Here is a 13,272-nt window from a genome sequence, read left to right as displayed (position 1 = left end):
TCATGACTGGACCTAATGGTCAGGGGTCCCTTTACCTTTATACAACAAGGGACATTCATAATGAATTGCTTACAGAGTGTTTATACGTCTTCCCATTAGAAATTCATTAATTCCACACTTTTCAGAGCATTTCCTTGCCCTTACTGCAAAAAATCTTTCCCGCCCCCCAAGTAGATTTGTTGCACTAGGGTGACAAAGTGCTTTGATCTGCTTTGACTGCACAAATCCCAATTTCCGATATGCGCTTAAATTCCTCCCACAAAACAGCAACATTCTGGAGGCCCCTACACACATCTGTCTTCACCCCTAGAAAGCAATACTGTCATCTAACTTTAAGGAAGCAAAGCTGTTCTTATCCACGACAGTGCACATTCGGGTCACAGCTAATCCATCAATGTGGACCACTTTAAAAATACTAAAGAACCCAACTTACATGTTTCCTCCGTTTGGTTTTCTCACCTTAAAGAAAGCCTTTAAGTTTTCATTCTGATTTTATGCTGGTTCTACCATTCTAAAATAAATCATTTATTTTATTTTTGTGTGTTATCAGTGTCCTTTTTATTCAGGGAGCCTTCAGGAGGAAGGAGTGGGTGGTTAAATTCCTTTTTAAAAAGAAAATATCTACAGATAGTACAGCCTTTAAGAGAGAGTTGTAACTTTACGATGGCCTCCCTGTCTATTTGGCAATGGGAAATGATTTCCTAGGAAACATGAGATAAAAACAAACAAACAACAGTGGTTCCAAATTTGTAATGTGGGACATTTGCAACAAGCTCTGGTCATTTTTCAGCTTCCTTCATCTGTCAAAGGACTTTGTTGCTCTCCATCCCCCTCATTTAGCAGTGCTGGAAAAGAACTGGAAGAATCAAGGTGTTCGTGCTTCTTCTCCAGCTCCTGAAAATTAAAGGACGATTACTAGTGTTCCCCTCATCGAACAGCTAAAGAAAAAAGCCCATCTACCCCTTAGGCATGAGGAATAGATTTTAGTGAACATTCAGTCATATTTTCAGCTTCACCCACCCACCCTGCTGTCTGTTTTGCTTGGCTTCTCCTCACCCAACCATAGATCCTGCTCAGGTAAAACTTCAGCAAGCTCTAACTTACAGTTAACAGAATACAGCTATAGGCTAATGCGTGTCTTTGTCAATCTGCACTTTTCTATGGGAATGTGTGCATCTGTGTTTTCATATAAATGCTTGATTACAGTAGTGTTATGAATGAACTGGTTTTCATTCACTGGGCTAAACTTGACACTCCATGAGCTTTCCCAAGCACATCTGCTTTGTTGTTATGTACAGAAGCTTTAATGGTGCGTGAAATATAGCTTCACAGCACAACCCTACACATGTTTACTCCAAAGTAAGTCTCACTGCCTTTTATTGGGGCCTACTCCCTAGTATGTGTAGTGCTGAACTACCTTGAAGCTCAAATAAAAAGAAGGTTTATCCTAATTTGCAAAGAACTTCATTACCTTCAATTATAAAAATGGAATGAATTGCTTTGTGTTGTGGAGGGCCTTGAGAACCAAATGAATAACTTAAGCCCCTTCATGCTAAATTCAAATTATTATTATTATTGTTGTTGTTGTTGTTAATGCAGCCTGCAAGAACAATTAGGTAAAAGAAATATTTTAATCCTTTAAACTGAAGTGGAAAAGTGCTAAATAAAATTACTCTTTCTGAATTAAATTACGCACTTTTGAAAAACAACATTGCACCAATCTATTGTTTGTGAAAGCACGTTTCGATTTATATGGAAACAGGCCTTAATCTGAACATGGATTTAATATCACACATACAAGCAGTTGCTGACTTCATGCCAATAACTGTGGCCTTTGTCCAGCAGCGTTCGGCCACAACTCATAACCAGAAAGAGACTCTGATTACTCAAACAGTGTTTAAGGACATGAAAATTAGCTTTAGTATATGCACCCTGTGTGAAAACCAGGGTCCTAATTCATAAAAGCACAAGGCAGAATTGTGGGGCAAGGCAGGAAATTTGCAGTTCATAAAATTACATCAAAAGTTCCTGCATGTTTGTTAATAAGCTCAGTGGTCAAACAAAGTCCTAATGTTACTCCATTTGCAATCTGGATGACTGATATAGAGTAGTCAATCAGCTATAACCAACCCCGCCTTCCAATTTGATTGTTGGAAAATAAAAGGACTTCCATCAGTTGTTTTGTTGCTAAAAGCAGAGAACCCAACTCAGAAACTTTTCTTCTGAATTGGCTTGCACCCAATGGTGCTGTGGCACAAGTGGAAGAGAATTTGGCTTGTGCAAAACCACCAGTTTGAGCTGATACCTGCTATAGCTTCCTGTGTCACTAGCATGGCCATGTATACTGTCTCTAAACTGAATGGCAGAAGCACTCCAGCTGGTAGAGCAGGCGAGGGTGAAGAAAGAGCTATGAGTGGAGGGGGTTCCCATCCTCTGGACCTCCTGGAGAACTCAAGAAACCGACTGCTTCTGGAACTGGGTGTGGAGAGCACAGCTGTGTGGGACACAGCTATGGGCTGTCTGAGGGAATAGCATCCACCTTGGGCCTGCCCACAAAAAGCAAGTCTAGAGTGAAAGACTAGGGTGATGTCTGCTGTTTTCAGAACCCTTCTAAGTTGTGAGACTTTTGTGGTTGAGCTGAGAGTTTGTTTGGACCCTGGTGCTGAGAGGGACGGTGTATCAGAAGGAAAATGAACTGATATTGATTTATATATATATATTAGTAACTTTGTATTGATGTAACATGTTTATATGTAACTGTGTATTGATGTAATTTTTTTGTTTAAGTTGTTTGTCGCTGCTTCAGTTTTTTGAACACCACTCAGCCGTATTTTAAATATGCTAAGTGGTGTGTAAATTAAATAATCAATCAATCTCCAGGACAGAAGACAGGATCTGCTTGAATTAGGGGGCTTCTGCCTTCAAAACATATGTTCCACCACAGAGCTATAGTCCTCTTCTTTAACAGTTGAACCTCCTACTGAATCCAAGCTGAAGCTAATGAGCCACTTCTGTCACCATTGTCAGAACTAATTACCCAGAGTCTTTCAACCTGGAACTGTAGCACCAGTTCATAAAATGATTACACAGAAAAATCCTGGCATCCAGTTTAATGCTAAGGCTGCATTTTGTGCTGTGTGCCACAGGTAACTGTGAGGTTACAGTCACCTAGAAAGCAAAATGGAGTCTGAATGTGAGATTAGAACTCAAATCATATTGAAACAATAACTGTGAAGCTATTCAACTTTGTTGGCAAAGTTGAATAAAATGCCATTTATTTAATGAATCCAGATGACAAAGAAAATCCACAGGTATCTAAGAGTTCTTTGTTCTCACATGTGAAAGGAGAGGCTAAGGGACACTTACCTTTGAGAGTGAATATTGCTGAATTCTAAGAAGTGCAGTGATTTATGAAAGTCAGCAGTTCTTCACCTGTATCCAAAAGAAATGAGGAAGAGCAATAAATCATTCTGCAATAACATTTAAATTAAATGTAAAACCTGTGAGTTTGGAAAGATCCCATTATAAAAGGCAGGGCTCTTTGAGGAATTATAACTACAGCTTGAAAGAACAATGTTAATAAATCTAGACTCTATTGTAATGGAGACCATGAAAGGGACATGGTGCTGGCAAAATGATGAGACAATAAGATAAAGGTCATAAGATGAGCCCTGTTGAATCACACCAAAGGTCTACTTAGTCCAGGATCCTGCTTCACAGATGTGTTCACCAGAGGCCTCCATAAAGCCCTTTACCATCATATCCCACTACCACCACTGCTCAGAAACCATTACTATTTAGTAGCACACTGGTGATTTGATGTAGGCAAATTTGTGCAGCATCTTTTACAGCCAGTGGCTATGACCGCACCCTGTGGCACTAAATGCCTTCAATGAACTATAAATAATGACTTCCTTTTATATTTCAGGTATAATAGACTCCGCAGCATCTCTGTGGGAAGGCTCCATCTCATTCAGATAGGTCATGGAGCTGCAATCCTTGAAATGTCTCACCAGGCACATTGTATGACGTCATTGTCCATACATACAGTAGTACCTTGGTTCTCAGACTTAATCCATTCCGGAGTCTGTTCAATTTCCAAAACCATTCAAAAACCAAGGCGCTGCTTCCGATTGGCTGCAGGAGCTTCCTGCACTCAAGCGGAAGCCGTGTCGGACATTCGACTTCAGAAAAACATTCGCAAACCAGAACACTTACTTCAAGGTTTGCGGCGTTTGGGAGCCAATTTGTTTGACAACTAAGCCATTCAAGAACCAAGGTACCATACAACTGTATTAACTTTGCATGGTGAAATCCTTGATAGTTGTGGGGTTTCATGTACTTTTCACTTATATTCCAGCTGCATGGGATTAATGGCAGGATGACAAAAATGGACTTTATGGGCCGTTATGGTCTCTAAGTGCCTGGAATCAGCACCACTGATTATGCAAATGTCCAAAGAACTTAACACCCATAGTACACTTAGACATGCTTTTGATAAACACCAACTTTGCCTAGATACCTGTTCAAATGTTAGGATAACTTATATCACTCTGTATGCAAACTAAGATGGAAGAATTGATGTTTATTGTATCCTTAATTAACTGGTGGTTGTGGGGGGTTTTCTGTGTTTTTATTATTCTTTCTTCCTTCCCTCCCACCTTTGGTTTTTTCCTGTATCATCAAAAACTTGGCATTAAAAATGGTTTTAAAAATAACTACTTCTTTGGCCTGTCTGCTGATAGTCTTTTTCAGAGTAACCCCAAGAAGCAGAAGCAACAAACTAGACTCTTTGGGAAAGCCCACAACATGTTCCTATTTGAGGAAATTTACAATAACTAAGAGGACCAGCGCCAGGCCATCACTGGGAGGGTATCATGTTTTCAAGAGAAGATTGTCATCAGGTGTTAGTATTTATAAGTGATATTCTCTCCCTCTGGTCCATCTGAAATCTCATCATTCACACTCATTAGACTGGTTGGCAGGTCACATTAAACTATGGCTTTAAACATTAAACCCCAGCTTCAGCTTGTGGTTGGTGAAGAGAGAATTTACCAGGAAAGAGCAAAACAACTGTGAGCTCCTCTCTGGGAGTTCACATGTCCAGGTAAGTCACAATTTGGCTTATCATGACTCATGACCCAGGCCATTGTAATGCCATATGATAAAGAACAGTTTGAACATGCCCCTTGTTATTGAGAAAGTAAAATATTTTGCTCAATTCAGGAATATAGTTACTTAGCATAATACTTGGGGAGGAGGAGATATATATTTAAAAAAATACTTATTATTTGCGTTCAGTTTAATTTTATGTTTTGCTTTAGTGCCAGTTTCCCTTGCATTTCTTTCCTAGCAGCAAATTGCATTACAAACTTGAATGTGTTGGCTCTGTCTTCAGTCAGTCGCAATTATTTTCCACTCTTCATCTTCTTCCTTATCGATGGTAGGTCTCTCTTCTCACAAACAGCTGAAGCAGACTGTCCTGTCACAATCAATTCCTGAGATGGCTTCCCATTATTGAAGCAAAGCTGTTTCCATTATCCTTCCTAGTCTTCCCTGTTTTACGTTACTTAGTCTTTACTTACTATTTTCTTGTAAGAGGAAAATTGCTCATACTGCACCTCAGAAACAACTGTGATTGATAGGAAATCTATCTGTCCGAAATGCCAGCCAGAAATACTGATTGCTGTTGGGAACATAACACTAATGCTGTCTAATAGAGCAAAGAATTATCTGGTTTGTAGCACCACAAGGGACTAAAAAACTTCCTACTAGTGCTAACATCCATTAACATTTTGCTGCTACCCCTCCATGGTGCACGGATACGTATATAACTTAACGAATCACTAAAATGATTATATTTTCATTTGAAAGAATGTCAATAATTGCTTCAAAAAAGAATAAACTCGGCTAGATGAGCAAATTGGAAGGCAGGTTATTTGTCTCCCCCTTTCTACAAGATCTTTCATTTAGGCTCTGATCCCAACCTCACTTACCTGGGAGTAAGCCCACTGAATTCAATAGGACTTCCGAGAACCTACCATTAAGATTGCACTGTAAATTATTTACTGATCAGCCAAATGGCTTGCTGTAAATGAAGACAGAAAGAATGGCAAGAGATTAGTGGATTTATGAGATTTGGAGCATCACCAAGATAGCTAAACTGACATTTTATAGGAATCCAGATGGGCTGGAAACCTTCTGAAAATTCCCACATGAGGTGGGAATCTTAATTTAGGAGGTTGCCAGACTTAAGAGAGTGCACACATCCTCCTGGAGGTCAGGAGCTTATTAAAGGCTAATTCCTTTCCAGGGAGAAGTAGGGTCAAGGAAAGGAGTCAAAACCCAAACCCACTTGCCACTCTCATGCCCATTTATTAAAGAACATATTACAGCATTGAATAAACCTGTGGCTCTACTGATTCCATAGCTGTCAACCTTTTCCCTTTTTTAAGGGAAATTCCCTCATTCTGAATAGGATTCCTCGCAAGAAAAGGGAAAAGTTGACAGCTATGTTGATTCATAAATAAGAGTTCATAAGAGTGTTCAGTGTTCTCTCACTTTGCTGGTTGCAGCTACTTACATAAAACCCTTCACCAATAGAAGCAGTATACTGTATTTACTAAGATAGGGGCATATCTATGCCAGGTTTCTCTCAAGAGATGGTTCAGTGCCATTTAAATTTGTATTGTTGCAGCTTTCTTGGCTGCTGAGTTGCTGATAATCCAGAACAGTCAGCAAACTCTTTCAGGAGGAGATAATAGTTTGAAGATTTCCCTACCCCTCATCAATCTATCTGCAAGAAGTGGAATCTGTGACCACAATGCGCTGCTGAGGTATGCATGTAGCAAAGGAAAGAGTTTGCAATTTTGAATTTGGAGAGAGAGAGCCAAAATTTTAGCTAGAGTTAGCTAAAGTGGGGGTGCTATAACGGTGAGCTCCCATTGCTTTGTCCCAGCTCCTGCCAACCTAGCAGTTTGAAAGCATGCCAGTGCAAGTAGACAAATAGGTACCGCTGCAGTGGGAAGGTAAACAGTGTTTCCGTCCACTCTGCCTTCCATCATGGTGTTCCATTGCCCCAGAAGTGGTTTAGTCATGCTGGCTACATGACCCGGAAAGCTGTCTGTGAACAAACACCAGCTCCCTCTGCCTGAAAGTGAGATGAGCGCCACAACTCCATAGTCACCTTTGACTGGACTTAACTGTCCAGGGGTCCTTTACCTCTTTTTTTTTACCTTCTCTGGAATTGTTTGAATCAAGCTAAGCAGATATACTGCCTGCTATAGGACTGCCATCATTTGCTTGTCCACTTGTAAATCAAGCAAATATTGGCAAATAGTACAAAGGCAGTAAAAAGTTTCCAGGGAGTTCTCTGTCATCCAAAGGAGATAAAATCCTCGTGTTGTTTAACTTTTCCCCAGTAAGGGAATACTTTAATGTAGAGATGGCATTATAGTGTTTAGAATTGTATTAAAAACAATTAACAATAAGCTCCCTAAAATCTGTAAGAAGGAACAGAAAACACAAAAGAGTTCAGGGAGCCTAATTCCATAAGCTTTCTTTTATGAGTAATGTGAAGGTCAAGCAATATTTCAAGGATTTCAAAAGAATTATCACCAAGATTTGGACTTGTTTGAAAGGAAGTCTTGAATCCTACAATACTGTGTCCCCATAAAACTGAGGAACAGACTCCGTGTGAAAGGATCTAAACAGTCCTGCTTGAAGAGATGCTTGCCAAGTTCTCCGTCACGTGCTTACCAGATGCAGTGCTTCGTTTAAAAACATATTTGCATTTTGTGTGCCTGTGTAAACAAAGGTTAACAAACTGCACAGTAAGTGCAAAATTCAAGGGATATATGTGTTTCAGTTCTCATAATTGTTCCAGAAAGTGTGAATTTGATAGGCTCGGTTTCAAAGGAGACCTGAATTGAATTTCTCTCCAATTCCTACCCACAGATTTCTTTCATTTCTGAGCCTCAAGCAGACATAGACCACATGTTTTCAAACTACTCCCTGTAGGTTTAGTTGCCGGAAGTCCTTGTGCCCCCTGGTTTCCTTCCCCCCTCCCTAAACCTTCTCCCTTTAGACTTGACCATAGTCCCTATGCTTAATTTCCAGCCAATATCTAGGCTGATGATAGCCGGAAATAAGTTACAAAGATGAGTCATGGTCCATCTGAAGACAACCTTCCTGCCCCTTTCCCACGGGCTTCTGAACTCATTCGAGGACAGGGTTCACGCAACTTTAATAGTTGCCTTAAAGACAGAACTGTAACATCTGTAACTCACCCTACACCCTCATAGCCTTGCAAGTAATCATCAGCAATGAGTTTTGTGGGAAACCATCTAGTGTGGTATAGAGATTTTTGGAGCATCACTGCAATCCATCTGAAGAAGTGTGCATGCACATGAAAGCTCATACCAATAACAAACTTAGTTGGTCTCTAAGGTGCTACTGGAAGGAATTTTTTAATTTTGTTTCAACTAAGGCAGACCAACACGGCTACCTACCTGTAACTGCAATGCTGGTGTGATATCACATTTTATGACAATGCTGCACATCACATACTGGTGTGTCTTGTGGTAACAGCATCAGAGGCTGGTGCAGTACATTTTGGAATCCAAGTGATTTAGCTACATTTTGGGCTTTTGTCATGATTTTTAAGTATTACCCAAGTCTATCTCCCTATGATTCATTACTCCATAGGAACGATATAGTTCTAAACACTTCAGCTTTATTGGTCAAGCTAGATGTAACATTAAATGACTCCATGAACATGGCATGCACATTTATTTGTTTTTTTTAAAAAATGCAAATAGCAGTCACTGTGGAGTTTGGCTGATGATTACCAGGATCACAGTAGGTGGGGAAAGGGAGTTTAGGCATGTCCTCTCCTGCAAGTTGCTAAAGTTTCTGTTTGCATTAGGAGGAAAGCTTGTTCTGTGCATAGGAGCTATGATGCTTCACCCACAGAGACTTGTGAATCCACTTAGTTTTTAGAATGATTTGGAGATGTCTTGGGAATTTGGGGTTATCACTACCTTGGTGGACCCAATGGTTTCAGCCACAGCCTTTCTTCTTGAGGTTTTCTTCTTAAGCAGGGGTCAGCAAAGTTTTTGTGGCTTGGGCCAGTTCAGGGTCCCACAGATGCCACAGTGGGCCGGAGTGTTTGTGTGTGTGTGCATGCGCACATGTGCAAACGCTATTTCTGGCCCTCCTTCTGGTGCGAAGGAGGCATGCAGCCAATGGGAAGCCGGCCGCCGTCACGGAAGGTGGTCCCTGCTCTGCTCTGTGCCGGTTTAGTGCAGCACACAGGAGATGAACAAGCGGGCGGCGGGGGTCCATGGGCCAGTTAAACGACCCCCATGGGCCGCTTGTGGCCCATGGACCTTATGTTGCCAACCCCCGTTCTTAAGCATGAGGGAGTAGTACACCTGCAGGCCACACCCTGACCTATCTATGCTCAGCCACACATACAAATACTGGAGGGATGCTCTGTGAGTGCAGCTAAATGCAGTTGCACACAACTGAATGCATGGAAGGAGCATGGCTGAACAGGACTAAGCTTTGGACATGACAATGCACATATGGCCTCTCTGTTGACAAGAAAACAAAGACAGCCACATTTCACACCACTTAAAGCACTAAAATCCCATTTTGAACAGGCAGCACTTCTCTCAAAAAATCCTGGGAACTGTACTTCATTAAAGGTGCTAAAAGGTTTTAGGAGATCCCTCACAGAGCTGCAATTCTCAGAGTAGTTTAAGAATCAATTACTCTTGATGGGGGACTCTGGGAATTGTAGCTCCGTGAGGGACTTCTTAACAAATCTCAGCAGTTTTAATGAAGTACAGCTCCAATAATTCTTTGGGAGAAATGCTGCCTGTTCAAAATAAGATTGTAGTGCTTTAAATATATGGTGTGAATGTGGCTGATGCCCTTTTGGCTTGAACACAGGAGCGCCAAGATATGAAGTTGCAAGAGAGCGAGCCAGAGCATACACTGAGTGTAAATTAGAGGACATCCTAAAGTCTATGTGATGGTGGCAAAAATCTATTTTTCTCTGGCACCACAGCATCTGATCGACATCCTCTAGTTGAGTTCTGCCAAATAGGAAAGGGTTTATTACATTCAGTTTTCCCAAAGGGTAAATAACCACCAATGGACTGCTGTGCCCAGCTTCCTAGATATTTTACAGATACAATTGTTCATATTTCTCCCAGCTCAGATTCTCGCAGTTTTGCATGCCCAGGTGTGATTGTATTTGAAGTTTCTGCTTGTGCCATTTTGTTGGGCAAGATGGGGGTAAGATTTTTGGAAATTGTAAATGTGGTAGTTGACTTGCCCTTGATCATCATGGCTTGTAAAAACCAACCAGTTTTTGCTGAGTTCCTTTTTTACAGCTTTTAAATGGGCATTCGGGGGACTAAGTAAAAGTAGCTGTAATTTTCCCCTTATAGGAAAAGCCCCCTTTCTCTGATATAAATAATTCTAGACTGGTATCTAATTTTGTAGCTGCGTAATGGAGTGGGCTGTTTGGGACTACTCCAGGTTCTCTTGGAGAATAAGGATTTTTCTGGACTCATACAAACCACAGCAGGATTCAGAACAGACAATGCTTTATCTTTTAGCAAGCATCTAAAAGCATGGCTGTTTTGGAGCACATTTTTGGTGGTCTGACATAAGATGAGATCATGGTATTAGTTAATTGTTGCTGGTTAGTTATTCATATGTCCTGTAGCATTTTATTGATAGGTCTTTGTTTTTCATTATGATTGCTTTTTTGATTTTATTGTTGTTTTAAGATCATTAGCTGTTCATGCTTCAGCTGTTGTTCCCAACAGAGAATCATAGCATAGAACGAACCAATGATGTAATGCTTAGATTCACAGTTAAACTGAAAACAAAGAAGGGAGTGGGAGGATGAAAATCTTTGAACATGGACCTAGAGACCTTGGATTAAATCCCAACTCAGCCACGAAGCTAATTAGGTGACTTTGGGCCAGTCACCTTTTTTTTCCAAGCCCAGGCTACCCCTCAAAGCTGCTGTGAGGATAAAATGGAGGGGGCATGTACGTGATTCTGAACTCCTTTGTGATATTAAAAAAAAGTTATTTAAATAGTGAGTTTACCTGAGAAGACTCTTGCATAATTATTTATGGCCTTTTTTTTTCTCCCTGTGGGGGAAAGAAAAACCTGTAGTGCTTCCTTTTTCCATATTAAAATAATGCTCTTCAAGCTTTTCTTGATGAAATGTCTATGAAATCACAGTATAGTAAATAAATGATTTCCCCACACTTCTTAAACAGAACCTTCCTTCATTATTCATCTGTTCTTTTTACAAAAGAAATGAATTATTGACTGTGTTTACTTACTTTAACATAACATTAAAATGAAGAGACTGCCAAAGATTTGACCTTTCAGAATGCTACATGGTCTGTTAAAAACTATAGAACTGTCTCCATAGTTTTATCTTAGGGCAGGTTTGTGAAGGTGCCCGATTCATCTTTTCACTACTATGATATGGGGCTGTCACATGATGTTAGTTTTTGGCTTGGTTAAAAGTATAAATACTAGATATGGTATAATTAAAAGGGGGGAATTCCCTGGATGCCCAGATCAAGGTTTGGGACAAATAATATTTGGTGAGAGAGTCCCAGCAGAGAATTAAAATCACGAAACATTCAGCCAAGCAAAACATGGAAATATAAGCTGCTAGGCTTTTAAAATATCCCCTTCTAAGTTGCTTCCAAAGTTCCCCACTTCCCTTAGCATAGAAAGAGACCACATATTTGGTAAGTTAAAAATGTTTTACTTAAAAACTCTTCAAAGGTCAGATTCATGTGCTTTCCCATACAGCAGCAAGAAAAGATAGGCAGTACAGTGGTACCTCAGGTTACATATGCTTCAGGTTACAGACTCCGCTAACCCAGAAATATTACCTCGGGTTAAGAACTTTGCTTCAGGGTGAGAACAGAAATCGTGCTCCGGCGGTGGGGCGTCAGCAGGAGGCCCCATTAGCTAAAGTGGTGCTTCAGGTTAAGAACAGTTTCAGGCTAAGAATGGACCTCTGGAATGACTTAAGTACTTAACCTGAGGTACAACTGCATAATTTAGGTTCTGAAATGGTAAATGTTTCTAACTTTTTTGTATAGAAACACAAAGAAACCACACAGTCTAAGCTTGGAGCATCCCTCTTAAACCTCCTTACTGATATGGTTCACATGGTAGAAGAAAGAGAACAAAGAGTTGGGTAACCCTTCTTCCCAAGTTAAACCTGGGGGGACAGCTTATTCTGTGCTCTTAACCCCTTCATGCATTCTTTAGAGTTAAACATGTTGGTTATATGAAGCTGATGTTTTAGGACTCATAATCACTGACCAGCGGGGGCGTCACATATTTTCCGCTGTTTTTGTAGAGTTTTTCACACAGAGAAGGAAAGAGAAGTCAGGTAGACCATGGCAGGTCAACAGAGATAGATGGATGGATGGATATTGGGCAATGCATTTCAGTCTTCAAATATGAAAACAAAATGTTCCTATCATCATGAACTAGTTCGTATAAAACCTGCATAACCTTTTTGTTTTTTGAGCTTGTGCCAATTTGCACATTTTCCAGAATCCTGTGTAACTTTCATAAAATGAAACATAGCCTCTGGAAGCTGAAATTGGGAGTGAAAAAAAGGTGGGTGGTGAACGAATGCCTACTTTTCCCTCCAGCTGTTTTTCTTCTCAAACACACCCTCCTCAAACTGGTTTACTCCCTACAGGGGAGGGACTTTCCTTTGCTGTGGATTGCAGATTTTCATTAAAATAAGAAACTTGTAAAAGGTCTCCATAAATTCTGTGTATTGGCTCTTTTACAGAGACAAATAGATGAATGATGACAGTGCAACTGTATGATTAATTGCCTTCAGTGGCTGTGGACTGTATGAATGGTTTACTTGCTCTTCCATTGTGGTGGTTGGCAAAAGTTACCATCATTCTTGCTTTTCCTTGTATTCTGCAATTAGCTATATTCTATTAGTAACATCCGGAGTTCTATAACTTCCTCAATTAATGGCTTACTGGTGCCTGGTGGCAACGTTGACTATTGGAAGATATTGCCTTGATGCTAGAGAAGCATTGGTAAAAAGGGGCTTTCCCACTGCTCTTTACTCTGTTAGCCCCATGGCTTCTCCTGACCATCAGGAATGGGATAGAAAGTGGTGTGGGAGGTTGAGTAGAGACTGGAAGTTAACCGAAGACTGAGCAAAAGCACTTTCTATGAGCA

The 13,272-nt window shown here is 40.5% G+C and overlaps 1 long non-coding RNA gene across 1 annotated transcript; it reads right to left on the bottom strand.

Moving 5' to 3' along the window:
* Positions 1-829: 829 nt before the first annotated feature.
* On the bottom strand, positions 830-11,172 carry LOC309542462. Its single transcript, XR_014224243.1, has 3 exons — positions 11,133-11,172; positions 3,367-3,432; positions 830-894 (listed from the first exon to the last, which is right to left on the bottom strand). It is a non-coding gene; the product is annotated as an uncharacterized lncRNA (long non-coding RNA).
* Between the last annotated feature and the right edge of the window lie 2,100 nt (positions 11,173-13,272).

The sequence above is a fragment of the Podarcis vaucheri genome (genome assembly GCF_965113315.1).
Source record: "Podarcis vaucheri genome assembly, chromosome: 10".
Taxonomy (NCBI): domain Eukaryota; kingdom Metazoa; phylum Chordata; class Lepidosauria; order Squamata; family Lacertidae; genus Podarcis; species Podarcis vaucheri.
This window is presented reverse-complemented; position numbering and strand designations above follow the sequence as displayed.